This window comes from Daphnia magna, linkage group LG1, assembly GCF_020631705.1.
Source record: "Daphnia magna isolate NIES linkage group LG1, ASM2063170v1.1, whole genome shotgun sequence".
In the NCBI taxonomy this organism is placed as follows: Eukaryota; Metazoa; Arthropoda; class Branchiopoda; order Diplostraca; family Daphniidae; genus Daphnia; species Daphnia magna.
In genome coordinates this window covers 5,688,594-5,707,489 of record NC_059182.1, presented here as the reverse complement: position 1 = coordinate 5,707,489, position 18,896 = coordinate 5,688,594, and the positions used below count along the sequence as shown (strand labels likewise).

At 33.3% G+C, this 18,896-nt stretch overlaps 2 long non-coding RNA genes across 5 annotated transcripts; one reads left to right on the top strand and one right to left on the bottom strand.

Moving 5' to 3' along the window:
* Nucleotides 1-544: 544 nt before the first annotated feature.
* LOC116924742 lies at nucleotides 545-3,047 on the top strand. 2 transcript variants are annotated; one of them, XR_006649095.1, is made up of 7 exons: nucleotides 545-820; nucleotides 895-992; nucleotides 1,137-1,267; nucleotides 1,327-1,399; nucleotides 1,457-1,782; nucleotides 1,849-2,862; nucleotides 2,990-3,047. It is a non-coding gene; the product is annotated as an uncharacterized LOC116924742 (long non-coding RNA). The 2 variants fall into 2 exon arrangements; XR_006649094.1 differs by having other exon boundaries at nucleotides 546-820; nucleotides 2,967-3,027.
* Nucleotides 3,048-16,981: 13,934 nt separating this feature from the next.
* On the bottom strand, nucleotides 16,982-18,880 carry LOC116924687. Of its 3 annotated transcripts, XR_006649077.1 has the most exons (5): nucleotides 18,595-18,880; nucleotides 18,207-18,525; nucleotides 17,582-17,640; nucleotides 17,344-17,491; nucleotides 16,982-17,174 (listed from the first exon to the last, which is right to left on the bottom strand). It is a non-coding gene; the product is annotated as an uncharacterized LOC116924687 (long non-coding RNA). The 3 variants fall into 3 exon arrangements; XR_006649078.1 differs by lacking the exon at nucleotides 18,595-18,880 and having other exon boundaries at nucleotides 17,255-17,491; nucleotides 18,207-18,588; XR_006649076.1 differs by lacking the exon at nucleotides 18,595-18,880 and having other exon boundaries at nucleotides 18,207-18,588.
* Nucleotides 18,881-18,896: the final 16 nt, after the last annotated feature.

Genomic DNA, 18,896 nt, shown 5'->3' with positions numbered 1-18,896 from the left:
AATGGCTAGGATTATAAATTGATAAGTAATTTAATAAATGCTACATTAACTTTAAAAATAAATGTTATTTTTATTTATAAGGAAGGTACTGGCGCGGCAAACGTAAAATGTGTTACATAAATTTTTTTTTCTCAATTACCTTTCGGTAGTAACCGAGTCTCAGGAAACTTTGGGCCTAGCCCTAAGCTCTAGCCCTCGGTCCCGGTGCAAATTTGAGTTGACCTTGACCAGCTAACAACGGAACATACTGGCGCAACACAGAAAAATTTCTATTTTTCAGGTTTTTCACTATCGTGCCAGCACCTTCCGCTATTAAGCTCGTCAAGGTCAACCCATATTTGCACCAGGGTCGATCCCTAAAAGCTCTAGTCTACATAGACTAAGAAAAAGTGAGAAGAGGCTTCAAGAATTTGCTGAGACAATGTGATCCAAACCATCTAGTCGAAATTTTCACTGAGACCAGCTGAGACAAGCTGAGGTCTCAGCTACTTGATACGACCCTGATCTCAGCAGCCTCCTGCCGGTAATCAGCTTGTACTAAACTTTGTACAGGACCTTATGGAAAATCAGGATTCGTCTGATTAACAACAATACACTAGAAACGCTATATACCAGATGTAGCATGTAGCCTAGTTGTTAGGGATTCAAGACGTGTTCAGAGAGAAGTTAATAAATGTACAGTGCGTTCCGTTTTAAACATTTTTTTGGCTACTCGTTAATACACTGAAATTTGCCATTTTTTCGTACCGACCTGAGGGACACTTTTTTACGACACACACGATTGTTTGAAAGTTGATTTTTCACTAGACGTCATTTGAATGTACAGTACAGTATATTTACATGTAATTTCTTTCAGTTTTTATTTGCTGTCAGACAATGTTTTCATATCTTTAGGTGCAGTTCCTATCCGCATCCCCCAGTCCTACAGTGTGCAAAAATAGACAGTTGAAAAAATCTGCTCATTGTGCTAATCTGCACAATGCCGGCTTCATGTAAGCATTCTTGAAATGACCTGTCAACAGTAATTTTTGTTTATACGTATGTGGCTTTCATATGCAAATCTATGACATATTTATATTAGCTAAACTGTTATTGAACATATGACTACTTCAGTATTAAAATACTCTTCCCTTAAGGAAATTTGCAGCTGCAGACTTTCTTTAGATGACTGGTATCAGAAATATTTTCCTGCTTCTTGGAACAAGGAACATAGGATGTCTTGATGCCAACAAAGTGTCATATTGGACAATTGTAAAAAGAAGTCAAGGTATTTGACAAATCTGTAATCATGTTAATAAAGTGACTTTTTTGGTATTGTTAAATTAGCAGGAGAAACCTTAAGTTGGAGGATGATATATTTGTTTCCTGTTACTTGTTTTGTAAAACAAATGGGAAACTGGTAAAATGAAACAACATATTACCTATTACTTTAAATAAATTGTTTTCAAAAGTGTAGATTGATTCTAAATCGTCAGCTTCCTAGGCAGACACCCATCAACAAAGCCATGGGGGATAGATTATATTCACAATGGGCACAACTGCATTGTAATTTGCTGTCACTTTTACAAAGCTAAACAGGTATAGCAAAAATGGCAAAATTTTTTTATATAGAATTATGCTGTTTTTTGCTACATTGGACAGCAGATTTAGATCATGTGTCTACTGTGAAAGAGATCATGTGTCTCAACGAAAATGGCTCTCCCAAGTGTGTCATTCTGATGCAGAACCCTTGAAAACAAGTTGACCGTTTTGAACAATCTCAGGACAAAGCTCAAGCTCTAGGTCTGTCGGTTTTTTCTGCTTGTACACCCATGATTAAAACTAATTGAAGTTCAATTTATTGTCTAGTTTGCAGTGGTATTAGAAAAGTCGTCTTTTTTTGGTTAGAGTTTCTTCGCCGTCCGATGCATCAGCTGGAATGATGTTCAGTTCCTCGACCTCATTGCTCACGTAATTTAATAACTTTGGGCTTCGAAAAAAGTTGTACTAATCTTCAATTTTTAAAAGATAATTTTGATTCATTATTCTTATCTCGTGGTTGTATCGATCCGGAAAGGTAAATCGGAAGAGGGTATTTTTTTCCTTGACATAAGAACGGAAATTTATCCGTATCCAAACAGATCAAATGCACGAGGTATTCCGCCTCGTCCGGCAACTTACCAGCCAGCAACGCATCCATCAACAGAATGTTTATGGATTAATGGTTATATCGTCGTTATAATGAATAGAAGGTTAGTGGTGGTCACGGTGGTTCACCCCCATGAGAGTGAACTGGTTGAGTAAATAGATTTATGTTGATGATTCGTGTTATCGTTACCGTTTTAGACTGAAAATCACGAGATCAATTTTCACTCTACACAATTTCTATTATTTCTAAGTTTCTACATGTTGCAGCTACATTATATAGAAATACAGTCTAAATGTTCATGTAACTCATGGCTCTATGGTTGAGCACCGGTGTTGTATGCCGAAAGTCTAGGATCGATTCCCGACAGAGTTAAAATGCTGTATGGTTTTAAATTAGTCAATGAAACTTGTACACAAAACGGTAAGCTCAATCAATTATTGTATAATCCTGAAATATCACAAGATGAATGCGAAGTAAGACGGAGAATATAATAGCGGTAAAACAATAAAATGCTTTTCCTAGGTACAGCAATGTGCAAGAGCAGTAGAACTTCATGCCAACCACAAGGATTCTGCTTTTGCATACACCTTCATTATTAATGTGTTTCTTCAGGTATGGTCACTATCAGCAGCTTTACACACAGTGTGCATCGTGAATACATCAATCCCAGAGAAAACATTCCAATGGAAAATATTGAGAATTTCTGCCCTTCTATCCTGAACTAAACAATGCTGGTTTGTATAAATAGGCATAAAAAAACCTATCAACAGTATTTTTAGTTTGCAGTTTGCTTTAACATACAACTCTATGGCATGTTGATATTGTCGCGGGTGAAAAGGGAGATTGGTTATCTCTTCACAGAGATGAGTCATCCGCTCCTTGGACAACGCTGCGATCGTGGTGAAGAAATTATCGGGAGAAGTCCGCTCTAAGAAAGATACGCAGATATGCAGTCCGGAAGGGGAGTAATTCGCGCGACGGTATAAAACGCTGCCCCGAATCTGCGTTAGATGAGTCTCCATCGGGTGAGCTCCCGGAGCTGGGCTCCGTAAGAGGAGTTCCCTGGTTTCCCAAGAGGTCTTCAGACGCTTCTCCAACTTTTGGTAATGGTTATCCCTTTTGTTTGAGTTAAACCATTGTTTAGAATTGATGTCATCACTTGTTGTATTCGTTTGTTCTTGTCCAAATACAACTCGTGTGACAATATTAGCTAAATTTTTATTATTTATAGTATTAGACGGTAAAAAAAATTCTTCTCTCGGAAGTTTATGACTTTGGACTTGCTTGAGATGACCCTTGAGCCAAGAAGCTTTTCCTGCTTTGTGTGGACAGGAATATTAGAGGATGTGATGTCTGAAACCAACAAGTGTCTTGCAAAGAAAGTAAAAAGAAACATTGATGCTGGTCATCCTCTGAGTGATGCTGAAGCCTGGTAAGAAGAAAGAAGAGTATGAGTATTAGTGAGTGGTAAAATACATGATTTAGAATCACGGAAATCAGGTTTATTTTTCTATTGGTCTTATAGTTTTTCATTTACATTTTAAAAACCATAAATGAAGTTGGTGCGCTAACAGAACTGTTTTCGTTAATTTTTTAAACGGCTAGTCTAAAGAGAAAACCAATGACTAAATCGAAATCAGCGTTCAATTTCGATTATACCGTCTGATTTTTGGAGAATTTCAAGAGATGTCGTTTTTGGTTGATTTTGACAAAAGTGGGAAGGCTTATACCCTTCCCACTTTTTCATTTTTGGCCAAATTTCAAATTTTGCTTAAAATACATGAATTCGAATCAAAATTGAATGAAAATCACGAAAATCAGGTTTATTTTCCTATTGGTCTTATAGTTTTTGATTTAATCCTTAAAAACCCTAAATTAAGTTGTTGCGCTAACAGCACTGTTTCGTTAATTTTTGAAACGGCTGGTTTAACGAGAAAACCAATAACTAAATCGAAATCAGCGTTCAATTTCGATTATTCCGTGTGATTTTTGGAGAATTTCAAGAGATGTCGTTTTTGGTAGATTTTGACAGAAGTGGGAAGGCTATACCCTTCCCACTTTTTCATTTTTGGCCAAATTTCAAATTTTGCTTAAAATACATGAATTCGAATCAAAATTGAATGAAAATCACGAAAATCAGGCTTATTTTCCTATTGGTCTTATAGTTTTTGATTTAATCCTTAAAAACCCTAAATTAAGTTGTTGCGCTAACAGCACTGTTTCGTTAATTTTTGAAACGGCTGGTTTAACGAGAAAACCAAAAACTAAATCGAAATCAGCGTTCAATTTCGATTATTCCGTGTGATTTTTGGAGAATTTCAAGAGATGTCGTTTTTGGTAGATTTTGACAGAAGTGGGAAGGCTATACCCTTCCTACTTTTTCATTTTTGGCCAAATTTCAAATTTTGCTTAAAATACATGAATTCAAATCAAAATTGAATGAAAATCACGAAAATCAGGTTTATTTTCCTATTGGTCTTATAGTTTTTGATTTAATCCTTAAAAACCCTAAATTAAGTTGTTGCGCTAACAGCACTGTTTCGTTAATTTTTGAAACGGCTGGTTTAACGAGAAAACCAATAACTAAATCGAAATCAGCGTTCAATTTCGATTATTCCGTGTGATTTTTGTAGAATTTCAAGAGATTTCGTTTTTGGTAGATTTTGACAAAAGTGGGAAGGCTATATACCCTTCCCACTTTTTCATTTTTGGCCAAATTTCAAATTTTGCTTAAAATACATGAATTCGAATCAAAATTGTATGAAAATCACGAATATCAGGTTTATTTTCCTATTGGTCTTATAGTTTTTGATTTAATCCTTAAAAACCCTAAATTAAGTTGTTGCGCTAACAGCACTGTTTCGTTAATTTTTGAAACGGCTGGTTTAACGAGAAAACCAATTACTAAATCGAAATCAGCGTTCAATTTCGATTATTCCGTGTGATTTTTGGAGAATTTCAAGAGATGTCGTTTTTGGTAGATTTTGACAGAAGTGGGAAGGCTATACCCTTCCTACTTTTTCATTTTTGGCCAAATTTCAAATTTTGCTTAAAATACATGAATTCGAATCAAAATTGAATGAAAATCACGAAAATCAGGTTTATTTTCCTATTGGTCTTATAGTTTTTGATTTAATCCTTAAAAACCCTAAATTAAGTTGTTGCGCTAACAGCACTGTTTCGTTAATTTTTGAAACGGCTGGTTTAACGAGAAAACCAATAACTAAATCGAAATCAGCATTCAATTTCGATTATTCCGTGTGATTTTTGTAGAATTTCAAGAGATTTCGTTTTTGGTAGATTTTGACAAAAGTGGGAAGGCTATACCCTTCCCACTTTTTCATTTTTGGCCAAATTTCAAATTTTGCTTAAAATACATGAATTCGAATCAAAATTGAATGAAAATCACGAATATCAGGTTTATTTTCCTATTGGTCTTATAGTTTTTGATTTAATCCTTAAAAACCCTAAATTAAGTTGTTGCGCTAACAGCACTGTTTCGTTAATTTTTGAAACGGCTGGTTTAACGAGAAATCCAATAACTAAATCGAAATCAGCGTTCAATTTCGATTATTCCGTGTGATTTTTGGAGAATTTCAAGAGATGTCGTTTTTGGTTGATTTTGACAAAAGTGGGAAGGCTTATACCCTTCCCACTTTTTCATTTTTGGCCAAATTTCAAATTTTGCTTAAAATACATGAATTCGAATCAAAATTGAATGAAAATCACGAAAATCAGGCTTATTTTCCTATTGGTCTTATAGTTTTTGATTTAATCCTTAAAAACCCTAAATTAAGTTGTTGCGCTAACAGCACTGTTTCTTTAATTTTTGAAACGGCTGGTTTAACGAGAAAACCAATAACTAAATCGAAATCAGCGTTCAATTTCGATTATTCCGTGTGATTTTTGGAGAATTTCAAGAGATGTCGTTTTTGGTAGATTTTGACAAAAGTGGGAAGGCTATACCCTTCCCACTTTTTCATTTTTGGCCAAATTTCAAGTTTTGCTTAAAATACATGAATTCGAATCAAAATTGAATGAAAATCACGAAAATCAGGTTTATTTTCCTATTGGTCTTATAGTTTTTGATTTAATCCTTAAAAACCCTAAATTAAGTTGTTGCGCTAACAGCACTGTTTCGTTAATTTTTGAAACGGCTGGTTTAACGAGAAAACCAATAACTAAATCGAAATCAGCGTTCAATTTCGATTATTCCGTGTAATTTTTGTAGAATTTCAAGAGATTTCGTTTTTGGTAGATTTTGACAAAAGTGGGAAGGCTATTATACCCTTCCCACTTTTTCATTTTTGGCCAAATTTCAAATTTTGCTTAAAATACATGAATTCGAATCAAAATTGAATGAAAATCACGAATATCAGGATTATTTTCCTATTGGTCTTATAGTTTTTGATTTAATCCTTAAAAACCCTAAATTAAGTTGTTGCGCTAATAGCACTGTTTCGTTAATTTTTGAAACGGCTGGTTTAACGAGAAAACCAATAACTAAATCGAAATCAGCGTTCAATTTCGATTATTCCGTGTGATTTTTGGAGAATTTCAAGAGATGTCGTTTTTGGTAGATTTTGACAAAAGTGGGAAGGCTATACCCTTCCCACTTTTTCATTTTTGGCCAAATTTCAAATTTTGCTTAAAATACATGAATCCGAATCAAAATTGAATGAAAATCACGAAAATCAGGTTTATTTTCCTATTGGTCTTATAGTTTTTGATTTAATCCTTAAAAACCCTAAATTAAGTTGTTGCGCTAACAGCACTGTTTCGTTTATTTTTGAAACGGCTGGTTTAACGAGAAAACCAATAACTAAATCGAAATCAGCGTTCAATTTCGATTATTCCGTGTGATTTTTGGAGAATTTCAAGAGATGTCGTTTTTGGTAGATTTTGACAAAAGTGGGAAGGCTATACCCTTACCACTTTTTCATTTTTGGCAAAATTTCAAATTTGGATTAAAATACATGAATTCGAATCAAAATTGAATGAAAATCACGAAAATCAGGTTTATTTTCCTATTGGTCTTATAGTTTTTGATTTAATCCTTAAAAACCCTAAATTAAGTTGTTGCGCTAACAGCACTGTTTCGTTAATTTTTGAAACGGCTGGTTTAACGAGAAAACCAATTACTAAATCGAAATCAGCGTTCAATTTCGATTATTCCGTGTGATTTTTGGAGAATTTCAAGAGATGTCGTTTTTGGTAGATTTTGACAGAAGTGGGAAGGCTATACCCTTCCTACTTTTTCATTTTTGGCCAAATTTCAAATTTTGCTTAAAATACATGAATTCAAATCAAAATTGAATGAAAATCACGAAAATCAGGTTTATTTTCCTATTGGTCTTATAGTTTTTGATTTAATCCTTAAAAACCCTAAATTAAGTTGTTGCGCTAACAGCACTGTTTCGTTAATTTTTGAAACGGCTGGTTTAACGAGAAAACCAATAACTAAATCGAAATCAGCGTTCAATTTCGATTATTCCGTGTGATTTTTGGAGAATTTCAAGAGATGTCGTTTTTGGTAGATTTTGACAAAAGTGGGAAGGCTATACCCTTCCCACTTTTTCATTTTTGGCCAAATTTCAAATTTTGCTTAAAATACATGAATTCGAATCAAAATTGAATGAAAATCACGAAAATCAGGTTTATTTTCCTATTGGTTTTCATAGTTTTTGATTTAATCCTTAAAAACCCTAAATTAAGTTGTTGCGCTAACAGCACTGTTTCGTTAATTTTTGAAACGGCTGGTTTAACGAGAAAACCAATAACTAAATCGAAATCAGCGTTCAATTTCGATTATTCCGTGGGATTTTTGGAGAATTTCAAGAGATGTCGTTTTTGGTAGATTTTGACAAAAGTGGGAAGGCTATACCCTTCCCACTTTTTCATTTTTGGCCAAATTTCAAATTTTGCTTAAAATACATGAATTCGAATCAAAATTGAATGAAAATCACGAAAATCAGGTTTATTTTCCTATTGGTCTTATAGTTTTTGATTTAATCCTTAAAAACCCTAAATTAAGTTGTTGCGCTAACAGCACTGTTTCGTTAATTTTTGAAACGGCTGGTTTAACGAGAAAACCAATAACTAAATCGAAATCAGCGTTCAATTTCGATTATTCCGTGTGATTTTTGGAGAATTTCAAGAGATGTCGTTTTTGGTAGATTTTGACAAAAGTGGGAAGGCTATACCCTTCCCACTTTTTCATTTTTGGCCAAATTTCAAGTTTTGCTTAAAATACATGAATTCGAATCAAAATTGAATGAAAATCACGAAAATCAGGTTTATTTTCCTATTGGTCTTATAGTTTTTGATTTAATCCTTAAAAACCCTAAATTAAGTTGTTGCGCTAACAGCACTGTTTCGTTAATTTTTGAAACGGCTGGTTTAACGAGAAAACCAATAACTAAATCGAAATCAGCGTTCGATTTCGATTATTCCGTGTGATTTTTGGAGAATTTCAAGAGATGTCGTTTTTGGTAGATTTTGACAAAAGTGGGAAGGCTATATACCCTTCCCACTTTTTCATTTTTGGCCAAATTTCAAATTTTGCTTAAAATACATGAATTCGAATCAAAATTGAATGAAAAACCACGAAAATCAGGTTTATTTTTCTATTGGTCTTATAGTTTTTGATTTAATCCTTAAAAACCCTAAATTAAGTTGTTGCGCTAACAGCACTGTTTCGTTAATTTTTGAAACGGCTGGTTTAACGAGAAAACCAAAAACTAAATCGAAATCAGCGTTCAATTTCGATTATTCCGTGTGATTTTTGGAGAATTTCAAGAGATGTCGTTTTTGGTAGATTTTGACAAAAGTGGGAAGGCAATACCCTTCCTACTTTTTCATTTTTGGCCAAATTTCAAATTTTGCTTAAAATACATGAATTCGAATCAAAATTGAATGAAAATCACGAAAATCAGGTTTATTTTCCTATTGGTCTTATAGTTTTTGATTTAATCCTTAAAAACCCTAAATTAAGTTGTTGCGCTAACAGCACTGTTTCGTTTATTTTTGAAACGGCTGGTTTAACGAGAAAACCAATAACTAAATCGAAATCAGCGTTCAATTTCGATTATTCCGTGTGATTTTTGGAGAATTTCAAGAGATGTCGTTTTTGGTAGATTTTGACAAAAGTGGGAAGGCTATACCCTTACCACTTTTTCATTTTTGGCCAAATTTCAAATTTGGCTTAAAATACATGAATTCGAATCAAAATTGAATGAAAATCACGAAAATCAGGTTTATTTTCCTATTGGTCTTATAGTTTTTGATTTAATCCTTAAAAACCCTAAATTAAGTTGTTGCGCTAACAGCACTGTTTCGTTAATTTTTGAAACGGCTGGTTTAACGAGAAAACCAAAAACTAAATCGAAATCAGCGTTCAATTTCGATTATTACGTGTGATTTTTGGAGAATTTCAAGAGATGTCGTTTTTGGTAGATTTTGACAAAAGTGGGAAGGCTATACCCTTCCTACTTTTTCATTTTTGGCCAAATTTCAAATTTTGCTTAAAATACATGAATTCGGATCAAAATTGAATGAAAATCACGAAAATTAGGTTTATTTTCCTATTGGTCTTATAGTTTTTGATTTAATCCTTAAAAACCCTAAATTAAGTTGTTGCGCTAACAGCACTGTTTCGTTTATTTTTGAAACGGCTGGTTTAACGAGAAAACCAATAACTAAATCGAAATCAGCGTTCAATTTCGATTATTCCGTGTGATTTTTGGAGAATTTCAAGAGATTTCGTTTTTGGTAGATTTTGACAAAAGTGGGAAGGCTATACCCTTACCACTTTTTCATTTTTGGCCAAATTTCAAATTTGGCTTAAAATACATGAATTCGAATCAAAATTGAATGAAAATCACGAAAATCAGGTTTATTTTCCTATTGGTCTTATAGTTTTTGATTTAATCCTTAAAAACCCTAAATTAAGTTGTTGCGCTAACAGCACTGTTTCGTTAATTTTTGAAACGGCTGGTTTAACGAGAAAACCAATAACTAAATCGAAATCAGCGTTCAATTTCGATTATTCCGTGTGATTTTTGGAGAATTTCAAGAGATGTCGTTTTTGGTAGATTTTGACAAAAGTGGGAAGGCTATACCCTTCCCACTTTTTCATTTTTGGCCAAATTTCAAATTTTGCTTAAAATACATGAATTCGAATCAAAATTGAATGAAAATCACGAAAATCAGGTTTATTTTCCTATTGGTCTTATAGTTTTTGATTTAATCCTTAAAAACCCTAAATTAAGTTGTTGCGCTAACAGCACTGTTTCGTTAATTTTTGAAACGGCTGGTTTAACGAGAAAACCCAAAACTAAATCGAAATCAGCGTTCAATTTCGATTATTACGTGTGATTTTTGGAGAATTTCAAGAGATGTCGTTTTTGGTAGATTTTGACAAAAGTGGGAAGGCTATACCCTTCCCACTTTTTCATTTTTGGCCAAATTTCAAATTTTGCCTAAAATACATGAATTCGAATCAAAATTGAATGAATATCACGAAAATCAGGCTTATTTTCCTATTGGTCTTATAGTTTTTGATTTAATCCTTTAAAACCCTAAATTAAGTTGTTTCGCTAACAGCACTGTTTCGTTAATTTTTGAAACGGCTGGTTTAACGAGAAAACCAATTACTAAATCGAAATCAGCGTTCAATTTCGATTATTCCGTGTGATTTTTGGAGAATTTCAAGAGATGTCGTTTTTGGTAGATTTTGACAGAAGTGGGAAGGCTATACCCTTCCTACTTTTTCATTTTTGGCCAAATTTCAAATTTTGCTTAAAATACATGAATTCAAATCAAAATTGAATGAAAATCACGAAAATCAGGTTTATTTTCATATTGGTCTTATAGTTTTTGATTTAATCCTTAAAAACCCTAAATTAAGTTGTTGCGCTAACAGCACTGTTTCGTTAATTTTTGAAACGGCTGGTTTAACGAGAAAACCAATTACTAAATCGAAATCAGCGTTCAATTTCGATTATTCCGTGTTATTTTTGGAGAATTTCAAGAGATGTCGTTTTTGGTGGATTTTGACAAAAGTGGGAAGGCTATACCCTTCCCACTTTTTCATTTTTGGCCAAATTTCAAATTTTGCTTAAAATACATGAATTCGAATCAAAATTGAATGAAAATCACGAAAATCAGGCTTATTTTCCTATTGGTTTTATAGTTTTTGATTTAATCCTTAAAAACCCTAAATTAAGTTGTTGCGCTAACAGCACTGTTTCTTTAATTTTTGAAATGGCTGGTTTAACGAGAAAACCAATAACTAAATCGAAATCAGCGTTCAATTTCGATTATTCCGTGTGATTTTTGGAGAATTTCAAGAGATGTCGTTTTTGGTAGATTTTGACAAAAGTGGGAAGGCAATACCCTTCCCACTTTTTCATTTTTGGCCAAATTTCAAGTTTTGCTTAAAATACATGAATTCGAATCAAAATTGAATGAAAATCACGAAAATCAGGTTTATTTTCCTATTGGTCTTATAGTTTTTGATTTAATCCTTAAAAACCCTAAATTAAGTTGTTGCGCTAACAGCACTGTTTCGTTAATTTTTGAAACGGCTGGTTTAACGAGAAAACCAAAAACTAAATCGAAATCAGCGTTCAATTTCGATTATTACGTGTGATTTTTGGAGAATTTCAAGAGATGTCGTTTTTGGTAGATTTTGACAAAAGTGGGAAGGCTATACCCTTCCCACTTTTTCATTTTTGGCCAAATTTCAAATTTTGCTTAAAATACATGAATTCGAATCAAAATTGAATGAATATCACGAAAATCAGGCTTATTTTCCTATTGGTCTTATAGTTTTTGATTTAATCCTTTAAAACCCTAAATTAAGTTGTTTCGCTAACAGCACTGTTTCGTTAATTTTTGAAACGGCTGGTTTAACGAGAAAACCAATTACTAAATCGAAATCAGCGTTCAATTTCGATTATTCCGTGTGATTTTTGGAGAATTTCAAGAGATGTCGTTTTTGGTAGATTTTGACAGAAGTGGGAAGGCTTTACCCTTCCTACTTTTTCATTTTTGGCCAAATTTCAAATTTTGCTTAAAATACATGAATTCAAATCAAAATTGAATGAAAATCACGAAAATCAGGTTTATTTTCATATTGGTCTTATAGTTTTTGATTTAATCCTTAAAAACCCTAAATTAAGTTGTTGCGCTAACAGTACTGTTTCGTTAATTTTTGAAACGGCTGGTTTAACGAGAAAACCAATTACTAAATCGAAATCAGCGTTCAATTTCGATTATTCCGTGTTATTTTTGGAGAATTTCAAGAGATGTCGTTTTTGGTGGATTTTGACAAAAGTGGGAATGCTATATACCCTTCCTACTTTTTCATTTTTGGCCAAATTTCAAATTTTGCTTAAAATACATGAATTCGAATCAAAATTGAATGAAAATCACGAAAATCAGGTTTATTTTCCTATTGGTCTTATAGTTTTTGATTTAATCCTTAAAAACCCTAAATTAAGTTGTTGCGCTAACAGCACTGTTTCGTTAATTTTTGAAACGGCTGGTTTAACGAGAAAACCAATTACTAAATCGAAATCAGCGTTCAATTTCGATTATTCCGTGTGGTTTTTGGAGAATTTCAAGAGATTTCGTTTTTGGTAGATTTTGACAAAAGTGGGAAGGCTATACCCTTCCCACTTTTTCATTTTTGGCCAAATTTCAAATTTTGCTTAAAATACATGAATTCGAATCAAAATTGAATGAAAATCACGAAAATCAGGTTTATTTTCCTATTGGTCTTATAGTTTTTGATTTAATCCTTAAAAACCCTAAATTAAGTTGTTGCGCTAACAGCACTGTTTCGTTAATTTTTAAAACGGCTGGTTTAACGAGAAAACCAATAACTAAATCGAAATCAGCGTTCAATTTCGATTATTCCGTGTGATTTTTGGAGAATTTCAAGAGATGTCGTTTTTGGTAGATGTTGACAAAAGTGGGAAGGCTATATACCCTTCCCACTTTTTCATTTTTGGCCAAATTTCAAATTTTGCTTAAAATACATAAATTCGAATCAAAATTGAATGAAAATCACGAAAATCAGGCTTATTTTCCTATTGGTCTTATAGTTTTTGATTTAATCCTTAAAAACCCTAAATTAAGTTGTTGCGCTAACAGCACTGTTTCGTTAATTTTTGAAACGGCTGGTTTAACGAGAAAACCAATAACTAAATCGAAATCAGCGTTCAATTTCGATTATTCCGTGTGATTTTTGGAGAATTTCAAGAGATGTCGTTTTTGGTAGATTTTGACAAAAGTGGGAAGGCTATACCCTTCCCACTTTTTCATTTTTGGCCAAATTTCAAATTTTGCTTAAAATACATGAATTCGAATCAAAATTGAATGAAAATCACGAAAATCAGGTTTATTTTCCTATTGGTCTTATAGTTTTTGATTTAATCCTTAAAAACCCTAAATTAAGTTGTTGCGCTAACAGCACTGTTTCGTTAATTTTTGAAACGGCTGGTTTAACGAGAAAACCAATTACTAAATCGAAATCAGCGTTCAATTTCGATTATTCCGTGTGATTTTTGGAGAATTTCAAGAGATTTCGTTTTTGGTAGATTTTGACAAAAGTGGGAGGGCTATACCCTTCCCACTTTTTCATTTTTGGCCAAATTTCAAATTTTGCTTAAAATACATGAATTCGAATCAAAATTGAATGAAAATCACGAAAATCAGGTTTATTTTCCTATTGGTCTTATAGTTTTTGATTTAATCCTTAAAAACCCTAAATTAAGTTGTTGCGCTAACAGCACTGTTTCGTTAATTTTTGAAACGGCTGGTTTAACGAGAAAACCAATAACTAAATCGAAATCAGCGTTCAATTTCGATTATTCCGTGTGATTTTTGGAGAATTTCAAGAGATGTCGTTTTTGGTAGATTTTGACAGAAGTGGGAAGGCTATACCCTTCCCACTTTTTCATTTTTGGCCAAATTTCAAATTTTGCTTAAAATACATGAATTCGAATCAAAATTGAATGAAAATCACGAAAATCAGGTTTATTTTCCTATTGGTCTTATAGTTTTTGATTTAATCCTTAAAAACCCTGAATTAAGTTGTTGCGCTAACAGCACTGTTTCGTTAATTTTTGAAACGGCTGGTTTAACGAGAAAACCAATAACTAAATCGAAATCAGCGTTCAATTTCGCTTATTCCGTGTTATTTTTGGAGAATTTCAAGAGATGTCGTTTTTGGTAGATTTTGACAAAAGTGGGAAGGCTATACCCTTCCTACTTTTTCATTTTTGGCCAAATTTCAAATTTTGCTTAAAATACATGAATTCGAATCAAAATTGAATGAAAATCACGAAAATCAGGTTTATTTTCCTATTGGTTTTATAGTTTTTGATTTAATCCTTAAAAACCCTAAATTAAGTTGTTGCGCTAACAGCACTGTTTCGTTAATTTTTGAAACGGCTGGTTTAACGAGAAAACCAATTACTAAATCGAAATCAGCGTTCAATTTCGATTATTCCGTGTGATTTTTGGAGAATTTCAAGAGATTTCGTTTTTGGTAGATTTTGACAAAAGTGGGAAGGCTATACCCTTCCCACTTTTTCATTTTTGGCCAAATTTCAAATTTTGCTTAAAATACATGAATTCGAATCAAAATTGAATGAAAATCACGAAAATCAGGTTTATTTTCCTATTGGTCTTATAGTTTTTGATTTAATCCTTAAAAACCTTAAATTAAGTTGTTGCGCTAACAGCACTGTTTCGTTAATTTTTGAAACGGCTGGTTTAACGAGAAAACCAATAACTAAATCGAAATCAGCATTCAATTTCGATTATTCCGTGTGATTTTTGGAGAATTTCAAGAGATGTCGTTTTTGGTAGATTTTGACAAAAGTGGGAAGGCTATACCCTTCCCACTTTTTCATTTTTGGCCAAATTTCAAATTTTGCTTAAAATACATGAATTCGAATCAAAATTGAATGAAAATCACGGAAATCAGGTTTATTTTCCTATTGGTCTTATAGTTTTTGATTTAATCCTTAAAAACCCTAAATTAAGTTGTTGCGCTAACAGCACTGTTTCGTTAATTTTTGAAACGGCTGGTTTAACGAGAAAACCAATTACTAAATCGAAATCAGCGTTCAATTTCGATTATTCCGTGTGATTTTTGGAGAATTTCAAGAGATGTCGTTTTTGGTAGATTTTGACAAAAGTGGGAAGGCTATACCCTTCCCACTTTTTCATTTTTGGCCAAATTTCAAATTTGGCTTAAAATACATGATTTAGATTCAGAATTGAATGAAAATCACGGAAATCAGGTTTATTTTTCTATTGGTCTTATAGTTTTTCATTTACATGTTAAAAACCATAAATGAAGTTGGTGAGCTAACAGAACTGTTTTCGTTAATTTTTTTAACGGCTAGTCTAAAGAGAAAACCAATGACTAAATCGAAATCAGCGTTCAATTTCGATTATACCGTCTGATTTTTGGAGAATTTCAAGAGATGTCATTTTTGGCCGATTTTGACGAAAGTGGAAAGGCTATACCCTTCCCACTTTTTCATTTATGACCAAATTTCAAATTTGGCTTACAATACATGATTTAGATTCAGAATTGAATGAAAATCACGGAAATCTGGTTTATTTTTCTATTGGTCTTATAATTTTTCATTTACATTTTAAAAACCATAAATGAAGTTGGTGCGCTAATAGAACTGTTTTCGTTAATTTTTTAAACGGCTAGTCTAAAGAGAAAACCAATGACTAAATCGAAATCAGCGTTCAATTTCGATTATACCGTCTGATTTTTGGAGAATTTCAAGAGATGTCATTTTTGGCCGAGTTTGACAAAAGTGGAAAGGCTATACCCTTCCCACTTTTTCATTTTTGACCAAATTTCAAATTTGGCTTAAAATACATGATTTAGATTCAGAATTGAATTAAAATCACGGAAATCCGGTTTATTTTTCTATTGGTCTTATAATTTTTCATTTACATTTTAAAAACCATAAATGAAGTTGGTGCGCTAACAGAACTGTTTTCGTTAATTTTTTAAACGGCTAGTCTAAAGAGAAAACCAATGACTAAATCGAAATCAGCGTTCAATTTCGATTATACCGTCTGATTTTTGGAGAATTTCAAGAGATGTCATTTTTGGCCGATTTTGACAAAAGTGGAAAGGCTATACCCTTCCCACTTTTTCATTTTTGACCAAATTTCAAATTTGGCTTCAAATACATGATTTAGATTCAGAATTGAATGAAAATCACGGAAATCCAGTTTACTTTTCTATTGGTCTTATAATTTTTCATTTACATTTTAAAAACCATGAATGAAGTTGGTGCGCTAACAGAATTGTTTTCGTTAATTTTTTAAACGGCTAGTCTAAAGAGAAAACCAATGACTAAATCGAAATCAGCGTTCAATTTCGATTATACCGTCTGATTTTTGGAGAATTTCAAGAGATGTCATTTTTGGCCGATTTTGACAAAAGTGGAAAGGCTATACCCTTCCCACTTTTTCATTTTTGACCAAATTTCAAATTTGGCTTCAAATACATGATTTAGATTCAGAATTGAATTAAAATCACGGAAATCCGGTTTATTTTTCTATTGGTCTTATAATTTTTCATTTACATTTTAAAAACCATAAATGAAGTTGGTGCGCTAACAGAACTGTTTTCGTTAATTTTTTAAACGGCTAGTCTAAAGAGAAAACCAATGACTAAATCGAAATCAGCGTTCAATTTCGATTATACCGTCTGATTTTTGGAGAATTTCAAGAGATGTCATTTTTGGCCGATTTTGACAAAAGTGGAAAGGCGGGATGAAGGCGTTGATGATCAGCGCACGCCTCATAGGACATGTATACGGAGTCTGTTTTGCCGGAAGAGCAAACGGTTTCCGAGATATTATGGGAAATTGGCGACCAGGCCGTACCCTATCGGGAACTTCCTGAACGGAGTGAGGGCCCCTAGTGTAAGCAATGGCCTTAAAGTGTGTCCATTGCCAAGCTATGAATGCCAATTGAAGGATCAGGACTCCATCTAGTGACAAAAAGAACATGCATAAAATTTGTATAAAGGCTTCAATTTCTTTATACTTCAATTTCTTTATACTCCCCTACTTGGGGACACTAAATTATGAACAATGGCCTTGTGATGCTTAATCAGCTTCACAGCAGTATTCATTTGCACACAGCAACCTTCCATCTACCTTGTTGACATAATGTTGCTATCTTTCATAACCTCTTGGTTTCACTTATTATGATTCAGACTGTTGTTATAACTCTTGCATTCTTCAGACACAGCTGTCTCTGCTTTGGGACATCCAGAAGCAGATTAGTTGAGAGTGGCAGACATCCCTAGGGTGACAATATGACTTTATTATAATACGTCTATGAATTCATCGCACGAGCCTTATCAAAGACAAAAAGGATGAATGTTGTGACTACCTTTCAAATACACTTTTGTCTCCAACAAGCTGATCATCCACTAATGAATGCACACAATTCTGTAATTCAAAAGGTTCATATAAATACATGAGCTCTATTTGGGATAAGGATGAAGAAATGCAGTCTACCTACCAAAGAAACCAATTTACTATTTTGATTTTGTTAAATATTTAAATATATCTCTGAAAATGACTGATGATGATCTCTGACTATTATAATTTCTTGATGCAATATGCAAACTACAGCACTTGCATAAAGCCAGCAATTAATTTATAACCAAACACACATTGTTTCAATACTTTTTAAATAACTCAAACTAGACTGAGCATGTTGTGAAAGATACAAGGACTGAACACCAGTTACACAGCCTTATTAAGGTAAACAAAAAAATATGCATCAAAGGCTAAGGTATACCATGCTATAACTCAGGCTCATAGACATGTTCCCAACACCACCTTTGCATGCTTTTCTGCTATTTTGCAAAATAGTAAAATGTATAATTTTTTTTTCTCCCATCCCCTACCCTACCCACAACTATAGGCAAAAATAAATACATTAAAATCTTTACCACAGTAATTAAATAATAAAACAAACAAAAAAAAATTGTACAAAATTTTTTACAAACCTCTCCTTTGTTTTCATCCAAGCATCTTTGCTATGGCAGCAAGATTGATGAACAAAGTATCCACCATCCATCCACTTTTTAATTTTGCTGTCATTTCTCTGTAAGAAGAATAGACAGTTTCAAACATTTTCTACTGAATGAAGTGGATTAAACTTGCATTCCCTTTCTTTGAGAATTCACCATTGCATCTCCTCCTCCTGCACAATGCTCACATTACAACAAAACATTTGCTAGTTTTGTTACCATAGAATATTTTTGCTTCAATGGCAGGCTTGGGTGAATTCACTAGTTATCATTCAGCCATTTTGAAATCATGTTCCTTTTTATGCAACAAAGACAGATTGTTTCAAATGCTAGCAATACTGAAATAACAAGGGGTTTACTATACCAGAGTCCCTCTACCTCTATGACTGAATGACTCTGACTATACAAAAAGCGAGGGTTTTGTGTCGGGGCGTATGGGTGATTTTCGCCTGGTGGGACTGCCATCTAGCGATAATGAGTTTCTGCGCGGAGGAAAACAATACGCAAGAGGCGCTCCCACCGGGTGGAAAATCACTCTTTGGCCCCGACCGCCCCGACCCAAAACCCTCGTTTTTTCGTATAGTAAACCCCGCAAGAGGGTACTCCTTTTCTGAGAGGAAAGATAGCCATATTGGAGGAACCAGGGGTCTATGACCATGGAAATAG